The following is an 18,337-nucleotide window of genomic DNA, read 5'->3' on the forward strand; positions in this document are numbered from 1 at the left end:
GATTCCAGCATCTGCAGTATTTTTTTCCTCCTGACTGTCAAAGTGTCTGTCAGAATGCTGGGCTATCTGTCTGAGTCTGACAGCCAGTGATTAGGCACTGTCTGTCTGTAGGAGTCAAGGCTAGAGTGGTGCTGGAAAAGCACAGCAGGTCAGGCAGCATCCGAGGAGCAGGATCCCTTCATCAGGACCGAAACGTTGATTTTCCAGCACCACTCCAATCTTAATTCTGATCTCCAGCATCTGCAGTCCTCACTTTCGCCTGTCTTTATGAGTATCTGTCTGTAGGAGTGTCTGTCTGTCTGATGGATAACTGGTTGGCTGTCAGAGTGCTGTGCTGTGTTGTCTGTCTGAGTCTGACAGCCAGTAGTTAGGCACTGTCTGTAGGAGTGTCTGTCTGATGGATACTAGGCTGTCTGAGTCTGACAGCCAGTAGTTAGGCACTGTCTGTCTGTAGAAGTGTCTGTCTGATGGATAACTGGCTGGCTGTCAGTGCTGTGCTGTGCTGTCTGTCTGAGTCTGACAGCAGTAGTTAGGCACTGTCTGTCTGATGGATACTGGGCTGACTGACTGTCTGTCAGTCTGACCTGGCTCCTTCTCCTGCTCTCCGGATCACGTGGCCGAGCCGCCCCCGCTGACGTCTTGGGAAGAAAGTTGCGAAAGTGGAGTTCACTCAGAGAGAGTTGGAGGAGGAAAGTTCCGCTGGAGGAGCGGGCGCTGCTTTCCTCCCTTCTGATGGTAAGTGAAGTTTTACTGATGCCGAGGGACGGGAATGGAACAGCCACAGAATAAGATGGGAATTAGAAAATTGCTGCGTTTCAATTTTGTAGGAATAAATCGGGAAACACTTGAGTTTCACTCATCAGCATGTTGCAAGTCGCAGTGTTCCCACAAGGACATTGGTCAAATTCGTCATTTTCAGAACGTTGTAAACTGCTGGGAACAGTTTTAGTTCGTGTTTACGGCAGGAATGTTTCTGACTCCTTGTGGGAGCCCATTCTCCTGCAAATAAAGCGCCGCGGCATTAGTGTTCAATCACACAAACTTGGACGAGTTTCTTATAGCTTCGAGATTTTAGTGTTGAAGGAATGGGAAATAAGAAGTCACCTGATTCTCCTCGCTCATAGATTTAAATGGTGAAGAAAGCACGATTGTTTTCTACGCCTGGAAATATCCCGCGCTCTCGACTTTACTCATTATGGGCGCATTGAAAGTCAACCCTGTTTCGAGTCTGGTCTGGAAAAAGGCGTACTGGACTGAACACACACACTCTGTTTCTCTCTCCGTAAAGGCTACATGACCTGCTGAATTTCTCCATCATTCTCGCTGCTTTTGCTTTGTCGAAATGGAAAATGACGTGATATATTTTCTAAAGGGGTACTGTAAAATGAGCTCCTTATATTGAATAGTGCCCACAGTGTGATATGTCTATTCTGTTCATACATTGGTGTAATGCAAAATGCCGAACTGTGTTTAAAATTGTGGGTCATCTCGATTATAGTCACTGGTGGGGAATTCTGATGCTATGGAGTAAAGTGGTTGTTGATTTGAGACTCTAATCCACAGCCACATGGAAGGACAAATGCGTTGAAGGCAAATTCTTGTCCATTTGTGTGGCGGCAAAAAATATGGTACCTTGGTTTCTTTTTACACAAACAACAACAGAAATTGCTGGAACAGGTCTGGCAGCATCTGAGAAAAGAAATCCGTGTTAACGTTTCAGGTCCAGTTTTCAGAATTCAGAGGAAGGGTCACCAGACCCAAATTGTCAACTCTGGTTTCTCTTCACAAATGCAGCCTGACTTTTCCAGCAATTTCAGGTTTTGTTTCTGATGTACAGCATTCACAGTTCTTTCAGTTTTTACTTAGTAATTTTCTTTTTACCTTTCCTCATTTCATTGTAACCTACTTCAGAGGAGGACGTGTGGTGACATTTAGTTATTGCAGCACACCTACCAGAAGCAAAACATTATTGTCGCTTTTGTGTTAATGTCTGTGGGAATTATTGTGTGGAATGGTGCCAAATAAGTGGGCTGCTTTTTCCTAAATAGTGTAATAAATTGTTTTGTGTTGTTGGAGCTGAAGACACCTAGGCAAGTGGAGAGTCCTGGCCTGTGCGCTTTATTTGGGGGGCAGGAGGGATGAACGTTGAATTACTTGCAGCATTTCTGCCTTTGCCTTGCTTTTGTACTCACAGTATTTATATGTTTCTGGTTAATGGTTATCCTCAGGATGTTGATTTTAGGTTATTTGAGAATGCTATTTAATGTCAAAGGGAGAGGGAGATTATTCTGCTGGAATGGTCATTGTCTAGCACTTCTGATATTAAGTTGCCTGTCACTTATCAGTCAAGTATGAACATTATTGAGGTCCTCTTGCATGAGTTAAGAACTATTTCAGGATTTCAGGAATGATACTGCACATTGCAATCATCAGTGAATATCTGTCCCTCTGTCCTATAATGGATGGAAGGTCATGGTGATGCAGCTGAAAATGGTCATGCCTTGGACACTACCTTAAGGAATTGCATTGTTCTTTTCGTGCACTACTAGTGCTGAGATGATTGCCAGCTAGCAATCACAGCCATTTTTCTTTTGAGCTAGGCAGGGCTCCAACTATTGGAAAGATTTTCCTGACTACCATTCAAATTAGTTTTGCTCAGCCACCCTGATTCCACATATACTTAAATACTGCCTTGATGCTGAGGGCAGTCACACTTACCTGACCCCTTGAATTCAACTCTTGTCCATTTTTGCACTAAGACTGCAATATGATCTGGTGTCATAATAAAAACCAAGCTGAGCGTTGGTGAACAGGTTATTATGTAACTAATGCTTGGTAGTGCTGTCAGTGTCATCTTCTGTTGCTTTGATTGAGGGGATGGTAATTTCTTTAGGTTGAATTCTGCTTTTTGTAGGTGAGACAGAGTTTTACAGTTTTCTACATTTCTGGGTGTTTGTCAGGCTTGCAGCTGTACTGAAAAAGCTTGGTTAGGGACATGGTGATCTTTGGACCACCAATCTTTCATACATCTAGGGTCTTGACTGAGTACATAGCCTTTGCTTTATTCAATGTCTTTCTTGATATCTATTGAAGTGAATGAAAATTGTCGAATATTCAGCATTTGTGTTGCTTGGGAGGAGGTTGGGATAGAATCCCTAAAGTGTGGAAGCAGGCCATTCAGCCCAATTATCCAAGCCAACCGTCCAAATAGCATCCCACACAGACCTATCTAATCACTCTAACTTTTTGTTTCTCATGACTAATCACCCAGCTTGCACATTCCTGGACATTATGGGCAATGTAATACGGCCAGTCCATCTAACCTGTACATCTTTGGACTGTGGAAGGAAACCGGACTACCCAGAGGAAACCCACATTGACGCACAGGGAATGTGCAAACTCCACACGGAGTCACCCAAGTGTGGAATCGAACCTGGGTCACTGGTACTGTAAGGCAACAAAGCTAACCACTGAGCCACTGTGCAGCCCTATGGATGGAGGATCCATTCAGAATTCTAGTGAAGATGGTTGTGAATGCTTCAGCCTTGCCTTTTGCACTGTTGTGCTGAACTCCCCCGCTTCCTCTCTTTCCACCCCACACACCCCTTTATTGTGGATGAGGATGTTTGCAGAGTCTTCTGTTCTTGTTAGTTTTTTAATTATCTACCATCATTCATAGTTGGATATGGCAGGATTTTAGAGTTTGATCTGATCTGTTGATTGTGGGATTATTCTGCTTTGTCTATTGGATGCTGCTTCTGCTATTTAAGGCATATATAGTCGTGCATTGAGGCTTCAATAGGTTTATTCTTCATTTTCAGATATGATTGGTGATGCCCCTGCCAAGAGGTGTACAGGAGAGTATTGCATCAGGAGTGAACCCCTGGCTTGATGCTGCTGATTCTGGCAATAATTCTGGCCTTGAGGTAAAATATCGTCTTTGGATATAATTTTGTTGCTGATTGCTCATAGTGGTTAATAGATGTCCGATTTTCAGCTGGTCTGTCTGTTCAGTTTATATCTCATTTAGCAGAGTGGCACTATGCAGCATATTCTCAGAATAAATTCAAAACTTCATCTCTACAAAGACAGTGTTGGTCAGTGCCACCAGTACTGATGCATGTACTAAGGGTAGATGAGTGAGGATGTGATGAAGTAAGTTTTCCTGTCTTGTAACTTCTCTCCTCATCTGTTGCCGGCCCTATTTGGCAGACACTTCAGTCAGAACCTGGCCGTTCTTGGTTGTCTCTGTCTCTATTATCTCTATATCTTCTACCTAGTAAATTATTTTGTACTCCTGCTACCCTCAGTGCTTATTCCACGTGAAATGTTTGAATTTTGTTAGAGAATATATGAAGGAAAATATGGACAAATGAGTTATTGAAATATTCATTAAGAAATGTCAAGTGAAGTTGTTGATGCAAAATGCTTAGCTATTTCTTCATTAGTAATTAGCACATAATATTTAGCATTGAAATTATAACAATATTTGGCATTCAAACACTCTTGGCACTAAATTTAAAATCATTACTCAAACACATGGATAGTCTCTCTTATGGTCACGCCAAAATGCATTCTCCAAAATCATAAAAAACATACATTAATTAAAAGCAGTATTAATATTTAATAGAGTTGCTGTGTTTACCTTCCTAAAGTATCAGTAAACCAAAGATGATTAGAAAGATACTATTCATGATCTGGAGGCGCTGGACTGGGGTGGACAAGGTCAGAAATCAGATGACACCAGGTTATAGTCCAACAGGTTTACAGTGGTGCCTCGGAATGCGACTTTAATTTGTTCCAGGAGGCTGTTCGGATTGCGAATGGTTCAGATTCCGAAACTATTTTCCCCAAAAGAAATAATGGAAAGTGAATTAATCCGTTTCTGGACCCAAAACAAAAACATTTTCAACACACTTTTAACTGCAAATACACATGGTTAAGGTAAAATAAGATGAGTAAATGACCTAAATGTCAAGTAATAATAAAAGCAAGAAGTAAATGTACTAACATGAAAATAACCTCATTTACCTTAGTGAGGAGTGCTAATGGCGAATGCACTTATTTACTTCACTGCTGTTCTTGGGTGCCATGGTGAATGCACAAGGGTGATAATTAAAAAAAAAAACACAGCACAAATCAAGGTGAAAACATGAGGTAAACTAGTGATGGACACACGAGAGATGCTTTCACAACTACTTCCCGGGACGAACTGAACAAACAATGTGCGACCTGAACAGTGCGTCATGTTTGGATTCTGAAAATGTGTTCGGATTTTAGGGCAAAATTTTCTCGAAATAATTGTTCGGATTCCAAGTTGTTCGAACAACAGGGTATTCGGATTCCGGGGTCACCACTGAATTTGGAATTGCAAGCTTTCGGAGGATTGCTCCTTCATTAGGTGAAGCATGGCTGTTCAGCTGTTTCTACGAGTGAATGTTTCAGGTATTTTCTGAATCGTGCTGACTTCTTTATTTATTGAACAGTGGTTCTTTCCCAAAATAGAAGTAGAACAACCAATTGCAGTGGAGCTACTAACTGACTGTGATTACAAAAGCCAAGCTTGAGGTTGGCTATAATTCATTTTTTATGTGGCTGCCAGCCAAGGTACTATTTAATACCATCTTCTGTATAAAACAATGCCATTGACGTTCCTTCCCACTGTGTCCCAGATGCAGTGAGGGTTTTTAACCTGCCCTTTTGGCCCTGGTATTGTTGTTTTTAGATCTTGCTTGAATCTTGGACGAGCTACTGCTTGTAGTGTAATCCCAACTCTATTACTAATTATTAGGGACAAAGAGAAATGAAAGCAGACGGAAAGGGGGTAGGGAAGGAAATGAAGACTAATGCATTATGAATAGAGAGACACAGAAGGAAAATAAACACTGAGACTGAAAAGAAGCCAGAGACAGCAATTAAGGTATATTTTCTGTATGATTTTAGCTTCAGACAAAACAGTTTTTCTTTTACACACACAGACTAAAATGTCATGTTAATGTACAGTGAATTAAAGCCCCACTCCCCCCTCCACACACACACAGTTTACAATGCAAATATTCCAAAAGATTGAGCTTCATTTTAAAAAAAAAAGTCATTTCGTGTAAACCATTCTCATGTTTTGAGATTATTTTGGCCAATTTTTCAATATGAAAATATGCAGATGAAGAATTAATACTGTACTTTTAAGATGAAAATATATTTCCACCATTGTAAATAATGTTGATGACTGGTTACCAAGTTAAATGGAACTTATTTCTCCCGAAACTTAACTGAAAAGTGATTTGTTAAGATGCCTGGGCATTCAAACCGATATCTCTTGTAGTTGTGATGTAGAATCCTTTGATGATAACGAGGCTGGTTTGATGCAGAGTGAGATTTTGAACACAGATACCAAGCTGGTGAGAGATAGTAAAAAGGTAGATGACTGCGGTGGTTAGGGTTTATTTCCTGGTTTGTGGGACAGAATGCAGGGGAATCAACTTTCTTTGTCAAATATGGAAGTGGAATAGGGAACTTAGTGTGGAATAGAAGATTTGCCTATTGAATTGAGTATGTCTGGTCATAACTCTTGTCTGTACACAACACTTCCTGTGGAATAAAGCAGTTTGAAGATTCCAGCCAAGCCTTGTTTTCTCCAGCAATAACTCATTTCAGAGAGAACAATGAAATGCACATGCAATGTGCATAAATATCCAGGTCACATTATAATCAGCTTAATGCCTACATTCAGATCCTGCCATCGTCCATTTGGATTGAAGACAAATGATAACTCCTGTAAATGTGTGCTACTTTCCAGTGATTAATGAAGCTATTATTTCCATCGAATGTAAGGAAGTACCTATGGTGACAAAATTATTTTAACACCCATAGAGAGCAGAAAGACTGATGTTGATTGCATTCTGTGCAGAATTACCTTATCACATGAATGGGATGTTAGAATCAATTTCAATGAGGAAAGAAAGGCAAAATCAGTTGGTGTTGCTGTTACTATTCATTAGCTTATGAGCCCCAAAATGTAGATACAAATATAGAGCTAGAAAAGGACTGAGTTGTTCCAAGGCAGAATGATGTAATGGCATGTTCTAAAAAGGCTGGTTAGCTCTGTTGGCTAGAGACTAGTGCATGGTTCAGAATAACATCAACAACATGGGTTCGATTCTCATTCCTGCTTGAGACCTGCCTACTTTCCTGGCCTGAGAGTAGAACGCAATGGCAAGACATCACTGGAAAAATGCCTGCCAAAAAACAGCTCAGGATGAAACATGAACAGGCAATGAGCCAAGGACCTGCCTTCAGGCAGAGCACTCGTGTTGTGACTTGTATATAGCTTATGTGGCAATTTGATTGAGCCATTAGAGGACTGTTGAGCTATGTGTACCTTTTGGGTTCAATAGAAAATAATCATGTATGCAGAAAATTCCTTTACAGTTGGCTGCTTAATTGGTTAATTAGTTCTTAATTGATTAAGAATTTTTATTTCTATTTTTAAAGCATAACTGTTCTTGCATAACATCACTTCAGTTTGATCGTCTTTATTGTTTAAACCGTAGGAAATACTTAGCCTGTCAATTGTATTTCACCAATTAAACAGTTCATGGGCTGATAACTTACCTGTTGCATTATTTTTCTTCACTTTCCTCATCTCTCTTAATATTTTTGGTGTCACAAAATCTGTCAGTTTTTGGCTTGAACAGTCTCAGTGATTGCATTTTCCTAAACCTTTTGAGCGCAGAAAAAATTCACCAACCTCTGAGTAAAGAAGTCCCTCCTAATTTCAATCCTAATGCCTAATTTCAATCTTAGCACTATCTCTTATTCATAATTCAAAATGTACTACAACTGTTTTGAAGACATCATCATGTATCTGTGCTAACAGAGGAAAATCAGCTTGGAAGACATGGTTTCTCCAGCTGTTTGAGTTTCTGCCTTCTGGTGTAAGTAACATGGTACATCATGCTGTGGATCTTGCATGGCTGGGAATCTTACGACCCATCTTTATAGCCATTATGTCACAGCAAGAGCAGGAACCTCTGGTTTGGATGTTGAGAAAGTTTAGAGAACTAAGAACACCACAAAGCTGGAGATACGTTGCTGGGAGCATTCCCTTTGGGTTGGGTAGAAGATTACTGTTGGAAGGTTGAAGATAGGAAGGGAAGTAAACAATATGTTTGTGGGAGGAACTGGAAACAGGACTTTGGAAGGAGACAGTATGAAGAAAGTGGGAACATTTATGTTGTGGGAGCTCAGGAGCTCTTAACAATACTCTCTGAAGAGAGGGAGGAAATTGAGTTTGACATATTACAGGGTCAAAGAAGTAGATTGCACCATTTAAGAGAGGGAAGGAAGTTGTATTAGTGCTAACAGAAGGGAAGAGAAAGGAAGAAATTTTCAGCATGTGCTGGAGATGAAAGGGAAACTAGAATTGTGGTTTGTTTGGTAGCAATGTGCTACTTCGAACAGGGCGATGTTAGTTAAGTGCATTCTATCTACATAAAATGATTGGTTAGTTAAATTGAGTCCAGAGTTTCTTCGAACTGGAAGGGGCACTGAGCCCTTGTAAACTGATGGGACTGAGTTGGGAGAGATGAAAGTGATTGCTCTGGCACCCTTTTTTTTTTTGGAAACTGGTTTTTCTGGCCTTCTGAAAAGGCAAGTGTCATTTTGTGTTTCTTTTTATCAATTGTCTTGTATAAATGTCTTTGAAATAAATCTGGATTCCAGTGCATTTGCACTAAGTTTTCACCCCACAATTATAGTTATCCCCTCAAATTTTAGTGCCTAAGCCTTGGGATTCTCTCCCAGCTTTAAAGTTTTCTGCCTTCTTTAATGCTGTTGCTTTGACTGTACCTTTGGGGAGATGTTGGTGTAGCACTAATGCCACTGGACTAATAATCCAGTATTAAATAATCTGGGAACATGGGTTCAAATCTCACCATAGTGGTTGGTGGATTTAAATTCAATTATTAAGTAAGCAATATAAAGCTTGTCCCATTGCTGGTGACCATGAAGATGTTCAAAAATATCTGTTAGGGAAGGAAATCTGTTGTCCCTACAAGGTCAAGCTTACATGTGACACTAGACACAATTATATGGGTCCATCCCTAATTAGCCTCTGAAATGGCTTAGAAAGGAACTCAGATTAAGGGCAATTAGGAATGGAGAATGATGCTGGACCTGTAATCAACGCCCACATCCCTTGAAGAAATGATTTTTAAAAAGCCATCTGTCAAGCAAACACAAAGTATTGTGGCTGTTGGAGATCTGAAATAAAAGCTGAAAGTGTTGGAGAAATTCAGCAAGTCTGGCAACATATGTAGACAAACAGAAGGAACACAGCAAGCCAGGGGCAGCATCAGGAGGTGGGGAAGTTGACATCTCAATTGACAAGGTCCCGAACCGAAACGTCGACCTCTTCACCTCCTGATGCTACCTGGTTTGCTGTGTTCTTCTAGGCTCCTGTTAGCCCACTTTGGATTCTAGCATCTGTAGTTTTTTTTGTTTCTGGCAACATATGTGAGGGGGGAGAAAATGTGTTTGTTTTGAGTCTAATGTGACCCTTTGAAACATCTGTTCTGAAGAGTCATGTTGAACTTGAAATGCCAACTCTGTTTCTCACTGTACGTATTACAGACCTGCTGTGCTTCTCTATCATTTTGTTTCTCCAGTATATTCTTCCTTTACTTGGTTAACTGCTGTCTTATTCAGATCCATGAGGCGCTTTAGGATGTGTTGTTGAAGACGCTATATGTGAATAGAAGTTTTTTTCTGAGAGTAAGCTGTGCATGTTAGTCAGCTTAGTTTTCCAGATTGTCATTTAAGTGGGATATTTTGTTCTCTCCTCCCAGTTTTGGAATAACATGCTAAATGTTTGCTACAGTGTTGAATAAACAGATTTCTTTTGTCATTTTGACTATGTTCTGTTTGGATCTCAGCTGATGTTAATACTGGACAAGTCAGATCCCATAATACAGCCTTAGCCTGATAGACCTTAAGTTTTACTTCTGCAGGTTGTTTACTGTGAGGGCCAATCACACATGCTTGCAAGTCACTGCAAATGTACATTTAACAATATAATTTTCAAATTTATTACACACAGAAAGAAAAACAAAAACATTAACTGTTTTACAGAATATAAGAACTAGTTGAAATGGTCTTCTTACAAGTATTGGAAGTAAAAATTCAATTCTTCTGCTCTTATCAACCAGATTACAGATGCTCAAATCTCAGTGAAGGGTCTCCTGTTTACATTTGAAAGTTCCTTGTTCAATGGGCATGGTTGTACGTGATTTCTTTTTGGCAAATGTTTGCATTCACTTTTTAATGCTATTTCTTTAGTTAATGTCTCTTCATGATAGTGTTATACAGCCAGCAAACCTCACTATTTCCTTAATATGGGATCCATCTTCCACAATCTTCTATTTCCAGAGTTTTCTTCTTAGGGATATTAAGCCACTCAGGGCATTTTTCTTCTCCTGTCCCTGACTGGTTTGAAGACTGCTGAAGAGCACTGACTTAGAGCCATAGAGATGTACAACACGGAAACAGACTCTTCGGTCCAACTCATCCACGCCGACCAGATATCCCAACCCAATCTAGTTCCACCTGCCAGCACCCGGACTATATTCCTCCAAACCCATCCTATTCATATACCCATCCAGATGCCTTTTAAATGTTGCAATTGTACCAGCCTCCATCACTTCCTCTGGCAACTCATTCCATACACGTACCACCCTCTGTGTGAAAAAGTTGCCCCGTAGGTCCCTTTTATATCTTTCCCCTCTCACCCTAAACCTATGCCCTCTAGTTCTGGACTCCCCGACCTCAGGGAAAAGACTTTCCCTACTTATTCTATCCATACCCCTCATAATTTTGTAAACCTCTATAAGGTCACCCCTCAGCCTCCAACCCTTCTGGAAATCTCGCCTTTCTAAAGCAATTGTTTCTCTGCCTTAGGATGCCTTGCTGCGAGGTAACAGCGTAATGTTTTTTCATTTTCTTCAAACCATGTTTCCAAAGAAGAATAATAACATAGTATGAACATCCATCACACCCTTCTGCACCCTGTCTTGATATTTTAACATTTAATCTAATCCTTGAAGTCTACTCTGTTAAAAGTAAACATTTAATTTGTTATCCTTTCCTATATTTGTAACTATTCAAGTAGTGTCTATTGTTTGAGCCAAATTCTGCTTTAAATTATATTTTCTGTTCCTGTTTGCCTGTCCACCTATTTAGAGGGTAATCCTGATATATACTTGTCATCATGTCAAACCTCAAGCATTACTTTCATTTCTCCATCTGTAGCCAATTGAACACAATGCTACATTCTTATGTTTTAAGAATATAAAAACATAAGAACTAAGAGCAGGAGTAAGACCCACCTTTTAATCAATCTTCTACCCCAACTCTGTTTTTCTGGCTGATCTATGTGCGTCTTTATTCACGTCGAATTTTAAACAAAAATCTTATTGCCCACTATCTTGAATGTTCGCTGGCTGAGAATCCACTGTTCTCTGAGGGAGAGCATTTCATAATTTACGACCCTTGGTAATAAAGGAATGTCTGTTCATCATGTCCCTTTCTTCTGAAAGCATGACCCCATATTTTGGAATCATCAGCCAAGGAAATTTAGGTTAAATTGCCAATCATGTTGCGTGGATTTTCAAAAGCTTTCTCCTGTTCTTTCACTAAAAACCCAGGCGATATAGCTGAAGCAGTTGTTAGTACTGCTTCTTCAGGTTCATCTGGCGAAACTGCTCGCTAATTTCATTCACACCTTCCTATCTGTAAATTAAGAGGTCGAGTTACTGCTTGTTACATCAGAAGCCGACCAAGCTGTGCTGTACTATCAGATAAGATCAGGGTGTTTAAATCATGTGTGAGCTCTGCTTTTTAAAAAAAAAGCACACATTTTGTGCAATTTCATATGCAAGTTCACGATTTAACTTGTCCAAATCAGACCTTGCCAACAAGAAAGGCTATGCCCTCAAATGAAGGATGTTAATTAATTATGTTGTTTTGAGAATGTTTTCAAGTTGTTTTGTATTTCTTAGACTACGCTGACAGTAGTAATGCCCAAAGCTTATATTAAAACCATAAATTTAAATCTGATGTTTTATCTTTTTCCACCAAATCCACATCACGTATAACTTTGAAAATTATGCAGTGGTAATGATAGGCCAGATAATGAACCATTTGATTTTTGATGAGCTTTGCATACTATTTGATTTATTTAAATTGCAGTATGATCGAAATGATCACCTTCAGTAATTATTTTCTGATCTGCTTCAGCTATTTAATCGACTCCATGCTTAATGGGGACAGTGACAATATTTGGATAACAGATATTTTTATTGGCATTCTTCAATAGTAACAAAGATTTTAAACTTTCTAATTGAGTGAGACTATTTTGAAAAAAGCATTTTGGGGAAAATGGGTTACAATAAATGCTTTAAGATTATAAGCATCAACTAATGTGGACTGTTTTACACTTTTACCACAGGAACCTCAATTATACATGAACAATATAGATATAGTATTCAATTATAGCTCAAAAGTATAGAAGTTAATAAAAAAAACCCACTAAAGTTACTCCCCAGCTTTAATCTGCTTCTCCTACTCCCCTCAAGTACCTGTCCCCTACACACACAGACCATGTCAATTTAATCTTATTTCTCTTTCCCTGATTTTGCTTCTTTTCCCCACTCTCAGATCTATTTCAACTATTACTAACTCTGGAGTATGATTTGCTGAGTTTTTGTCAGTTTATTATGTTTTCACAGTGCTACCCAATTAGCCTTTATCTTCCCTGAAGAGTTTAATGATCTATTGTATAACTTGCATTGGATTTTTAGACTATTATTCATGATCTTGTTTTTAACTAATTTGAACGAAGTTGAATAATCACAAAAGGGCACTGATATATCAAAAATAAATAACCAAAGTACAGTTCACCAGTAAAGAAGGAAACCAAACAGTTGAGATTTGATCCATTTTTTGACTTGTTAGGAGATGTTGTTGGAAATTACTTCAATTTAGTAAATGTATTAATTGCCGTTTTTTTAAAAACATCCATTTGATGTACTTGGATATATTGTAAATATTGCACACTTTCCAATATTAATATTCTTCTGTTATATTCTCTACTAAGTGAAAAGCTTGGTGGAAAGAATGGAGTGAATAAATATAATTTTGATCTTGTTTTAATCTTTGCCTTGTTTCCACTGAACTGTTGATGCTGATTTTGACTTGTTCTCATCTATGTTACGGCTATGTGTTTTACCTTTGTGATTACTAAGCAGTGCAAAGTTAATTAAAGCACTGCAGTTGTAACATTTTCTAGCTATTTTAATTGCTGTCATTACAATTACCTGAGTATTTCAAATTTTTGCTAAAATTTGTTATTTATTTTTGCTGTGGATTGCACTTACTGGAAACTTGAGTGAGTGTCCAAACTTTACTTATGCAAGGGTTGTAAAAAAGGCGATAACATTTCATCCCTCCTGGCTAAAGAATAGGCATTGAATTATATTGTACTGTATTAATAATGAACTTCTTAATGTGTTTGAACAAAGATCCTTTGTCCATTATAATCCTCTTTACCTTTAGTAGATCAAAGATCCTTGGCTTGTTAAAGATGCTGTGTAATCTTGTTACTCTAACTTGATCCTTGTTAAATAGGGTGATACATATTTCAGAATATTCTCATGTCCACTTTTTGTGTGCAGTTTTCTTTTTGCTTTGGTTCAGACAAAGAAATCAATGTACTGACAGCTCAGTGCACTGACTGATAGAAGTCTATGTTTTGGTTGAGCATATATTGGAGGTCAGGATAATTTAGTGGTCACCTGGTTGTTCAAGTAAATTGGGGAGGTTTCAAAGTTCCTGCTTCACAGGCATCTCAGAGTTGGATTGTTGCATTTATATGGGACTTTGGTATGATCCTAATTTGGCACATTCCTTCCTGAAGGACGGTCTGGGCGTTGTGCCTCAGTGGAGCATGTTTCCAGGAAAGGATGTTGGACTTCGGAATCTCTGCCTTGTCTGTTCCAGTTGACATGCCCATGTGTTTCATGCACAAATTTGCTTTGAGAACTATCCTTCCCATAGAGGAAATGTCTCATTGGGCAATTATCAGTCAGAGTTGAATTTCTTGCTTGCTGTTGAGGAAAGGTGAGATCATTGTCAGCTGGCCTGGTCAGAAGGGAATTGAATCCTCTGATCTCTTGTCGTCTCAGAAATGGACGTTTTAGATTAAATTGTGTTTTCAGGTGGTGAAGTGTGACAACAAATGATAATCATTTCGATCTGAAGCGAAGAGCAGTTTGAGTGTCAGTCTTGCAGCACTAATAGTTCATGTGAGATGGTACATTCCAATCCAGAGCCTAACTACACTAGACCTGCTGGGCTTTTTGAAAACATTTCCTGAATGATTAAAATTCTGTTATAAGGCTGACACCTCTACATAAGCTTCCCTAAAGAAACATATTTGTGTTCTCCCTCCTCGGAACTCTATTTATTTGTGTCCACGCATGCACAGAGTTATATTTTGCTAACTTTACATAAAATATAACTGGTATTGTAATTTGATTCTGTTAGTTGAGCATCATTTACTTCAGATGGCAGAGTGAGACCCATTTAACATGTGTAGAATGCTTAGTGCCAAGGGCTGATGATCATGGCAGTATAATCCAGATTCTTCACAAATGGTTAAACAAAAATACTGTCAATGTGATGATACATTTTTGTATGTGTGTGTACATTATTTTAGTCTGAGGTTTTCTTCAATCGTTGCAGTGCTTCCTTAGCATATTACATGAAGACTAATTAATCAACTTCATTTCAGAATAATATTTTGCCATTCTACCATCAATGTTTATTTTACACTAATTTTTCATTTTGATGGAAAAATTTAAATTAATGTAAGAATGTGTTTCATAAGTTATTCAGGCAAGCCAGAAACCATTTGCTTTCCCACCGGATATGGCTGTATGTCTGTACTGGTTTTGCCAAATGATAATGTTTGTTTACAAGAACTGAAAGACCCATTTGTGCTTTGTATTCTTGGCCAATTACAGTTCACTGTAATTTAAAAATAAATGCCATTGGCTTCCTAAAATGATTTGTCACAATTTAATATTTGTAATTTAACGCTTGAGAACTATCTAAACTTCAGAACTCAAAATATTAAGTCTGCTTTCTCTTCACAGATGCTCCAGCAATTTCTGTTTTTGTTTCTGATCCTCCGCATCCAGTTCTTTGTTTTATAATCAGTTGCTTACTTTGGAATGCTTAACAATTCAAATATGGGAAAAAAACAGGAATGTGTTGTTGTCGGAAGTACCGAAGTTCCTTTCGCTCCCCTTGGTTCCTCTACTGAATTCTGAAACTTATGTCAAAATATGAGCCTGGATTTTTTCAATGGCCTGATAATAATAGTTTCTGAAGAATAGATGGGAGTTGCACCTGGGGACTCTGCAGAGTCCCCAATGTAGCAGAGTACAAAGGAATTACCTCGGAAATTGAAGATTCTGCTAGGTAATTCCCATGTGCATACACCTCCTTAAAAGTAACCATTTAAATTGAGAATTTGGAAGGTTTTGCTGCTGTTCAGTTGTTGCTCAACAGAAGTTAGACGATTAAAGACTTAGTCTAACTCCCAACTGAGTATTCAGCTGACCATACCATTTAGCCCACCGGCCTCAACTACCCCCTCTCCCAGATCCTAACCGAGCACTCCCTCTATCCCTTGCAGCCACCACCCCCTCCCCCTGAGACCTGACACCACTCCCCTGAGACCCTCTTCCTTCGTTGCCACCAAAGCCTATTTCCCACATTTCGGTACAGAAACTCCTGCCGCACTGTTGGACCTGACCTCCCCTGCCCCTCGAAATCCACCGTCACTGTCCCCTTGTCACCTTGCATCCTATCAATCACCCTCTTGATGCTTTAACCCCTATCCACCTCTCATGCTACCCTTCTAGCATCCTAATCATAATTTAGTAATTTACTTTTTCATAAGAGCTGTCAAACTGGTTGTCTGTATTTGTGGAAAACTGATTGTTTTGAAAAAGAGGATGTGATTTGCCTTCCCTTGACTGCTCCACAATATGAGGGACATGTGCAGCTCTGCTTTCTGAAGAAATGCTGTCAGGTATACGGAATTCTCTTGTTTCATAAAGAAGCAGTAGAGTGCCAGTTTGTGTGAGATTACCAATCCGTGGTAAATGTGGCTCATGAACTCTCTTGATGCTTGTTCACTTGTCCTTGTTTCGTGACAACCCAGAAACTGCCAGATCTTGCCTATTTCAAATTATTCAAAATTTTTTTTGGATAGCATTCAGGATAGCATTCATGGTTGAAAACTTGGTTGATTTAGATTTTGTTTTCCAGATCATTGTCTCCCCCACCTGCTACATTTCCATCTAGGCACTGATGATTAAAAATTACCAGTAAGTGTGGCTTTTTTAATAAAGAGCAACATGCATTAGGGCAGAGGTTCTGCTTTGAGTGCAGCTGATGATCTAGGTGTAAATTGTGCTTGTTTTGAGAAGTTTCTTTGATTGAATTTCTACAGAATTCTACATTTGAGTTGTTCCTTAACAATTTATTTCTCATATGTTCAATAAAGGTTTGTATTTTCCTGTTTGTTGCAAATTTACTTGCAAGGATTGGTAAAACGATAATTTGGGTTATGTATTTGAAAACAAGGCTACCTAGGTGTGCTGGTAAATAGTAGACATGTCTGGCCTGTAGGATTGCTGCTTAGTTCTGCCTGTAGAATACATGGGATTATACATCACATCTTGTCTTGTGGTGATAGTGATGGACAGCCATTTTGGATATATCCCTTAAAGGAATATCACAACAACCCTCTTCTTTATATTTAAATATTTATCCTTACAGTAGTAAATCTCTTTCCAAAACATCAAAAACCAGTTTTGAACATATTATCAAACAAAAAAATTAGTTTATAATTCTCTAGAATATACTGGCAGTTAACTTGTACACTGTGCCTTAGTTGCGTTGAACTTGGTTTGATATTGCTATATATTATGATGGTGTTTGTCAGTTGGCTGTTATGTTCAAGTTGTGTCTTAGGTCATGTTATCTAGTAATATGGTTATTTTGGTACCTGTGGTTTGGTTTTGGTCTGATTTGTCATGTGTTTCATTGCATTGTCATGCCATTCGGTGTTTGCGCTTGATATCATCTCAGCTCTGGGAAAATGGCAGTTATTTCCATTGCATTCTGTCATCAATTGGGTGTTATACTTGAACATTGTTATCATTAGTTTAGTTTGAGTACTTCGTTGTCTGCATGTCACCCTTGGGCAACTTCGATCTTTTTCTTGTTTGCAGTCAAGGCGTCTCTCAGTCTTGGGTGTAGGGATGTTTTCACTTCCATGTCAAGTAGAAATTGCATAATAGTTCCACAGTAAGATAAAGATTGTAAGTTCAGAATGGTATTCTTATTCCCATCAGATTGTACGGCGTTGTCTGTTGGCTGATGTTTAGCAATGCAGCGTTAAGTAGTTCCTTTCCGGGTGTAAGAGTTTTCAAGAATGTTTACTGTCCGGGAGTCTGCAGGAAGTGCACCATCCAGCAGGACCTCCAGGTTGCTGTACACAAAGCATGGCAGCAATTTTGTCTTCTCTGCCATGTCCAGAGCAAATATCATAAACTGTGCAGCGCAGCTCTGGACTGCAGGCATCTATCCAGGTGTGCACATGCATTTTAAATATGGCAGCAGTGGCAGGGTTGTCTATTCCAAGATGTTCCAGCTTGTCTGACCCATAGGACCACTGCTGTATTTGGTCTGGAGAGTATATTGGATTACAAATGCATCCTGGCTTGTGTTCAATTGTAATGATTAACGGGTACATTACTGCATAATACCTTCTGTACTCACTCCTATCTTTTCAGCTTATTGTACTGAAGATTGTAACTGGTGAGTTACAGTACTAGGGGAATGGGTGGGAAAGAGTACAACATGCAACAACTCTGGTGGAATTCAAGCTCACTGAGTTGACTCTATTCCTTAGTCCTGCTCTCACCCACTTGTATCAACATTATACACATATCTCTGTATATTGGTAAACATAACGCATAACTGGACAGAGATAAACTTAAGTTAGCAAAATCTAGGAAAATTACTCAAGTGACCTGAAATGTAAATTTATAGCCTGGTGTGCTATGTATATTGTATTTTAGCAATTAGAGTCATAGAGATATATAGTACGGAAGCGGACCCTTTGATTCAACTCGTCCAGGCAGACCATATGTCCCAACCTAATCTAATCCCATTTGCCAGCACTTGGCCCATATTCCTCTAAACC

General features: G+C 39.1%; 1 protein-coding gene across 3 annotated transcripts in view; it reads left to right on the forward strand.

Moving 5' to 3' along the window:
* Window positions 1-3,915: 3,915 nt before the first annotated feature.
* Window positions 3,916-18,337, forward strand: part of LOC122550650 (interleukin-1 receptor type 1-like) — a 60,627-nt gene continuing 46,205 nt past the window's right edge. For all 3 annotated transcript variants that reach the window (XM_043691723.2, XM_087988117.1, XM_043691728.2), the window contains exon 1: window positions 3,916-3,926. The gene's annotated coding sequence lies outside the window, so the exon portion shown is untranslated. The remainder of the gene's footprint in view (window positions 3,927-18,337) is intronic.

This window comes from Chiloscyllium plagiosum, unplaced genomic scaffold (assembly GCF_037043375.1).
Source record: "Chiloscyllium plagiosum isolate Xiang-an unplaced genomic scaffold, Cpla_swu_hap1 HiC_scaffold_6, whole genome shotgun sequence".
Taxonomy (NCBI): domain Eukaryota; kingdom Metazoa; phylum Chordata; class Chondrichthyes; order Orectolobiformes; family Hemiscylliidae; genus Chiloscyllium; species Chiloscyllium plagiosum.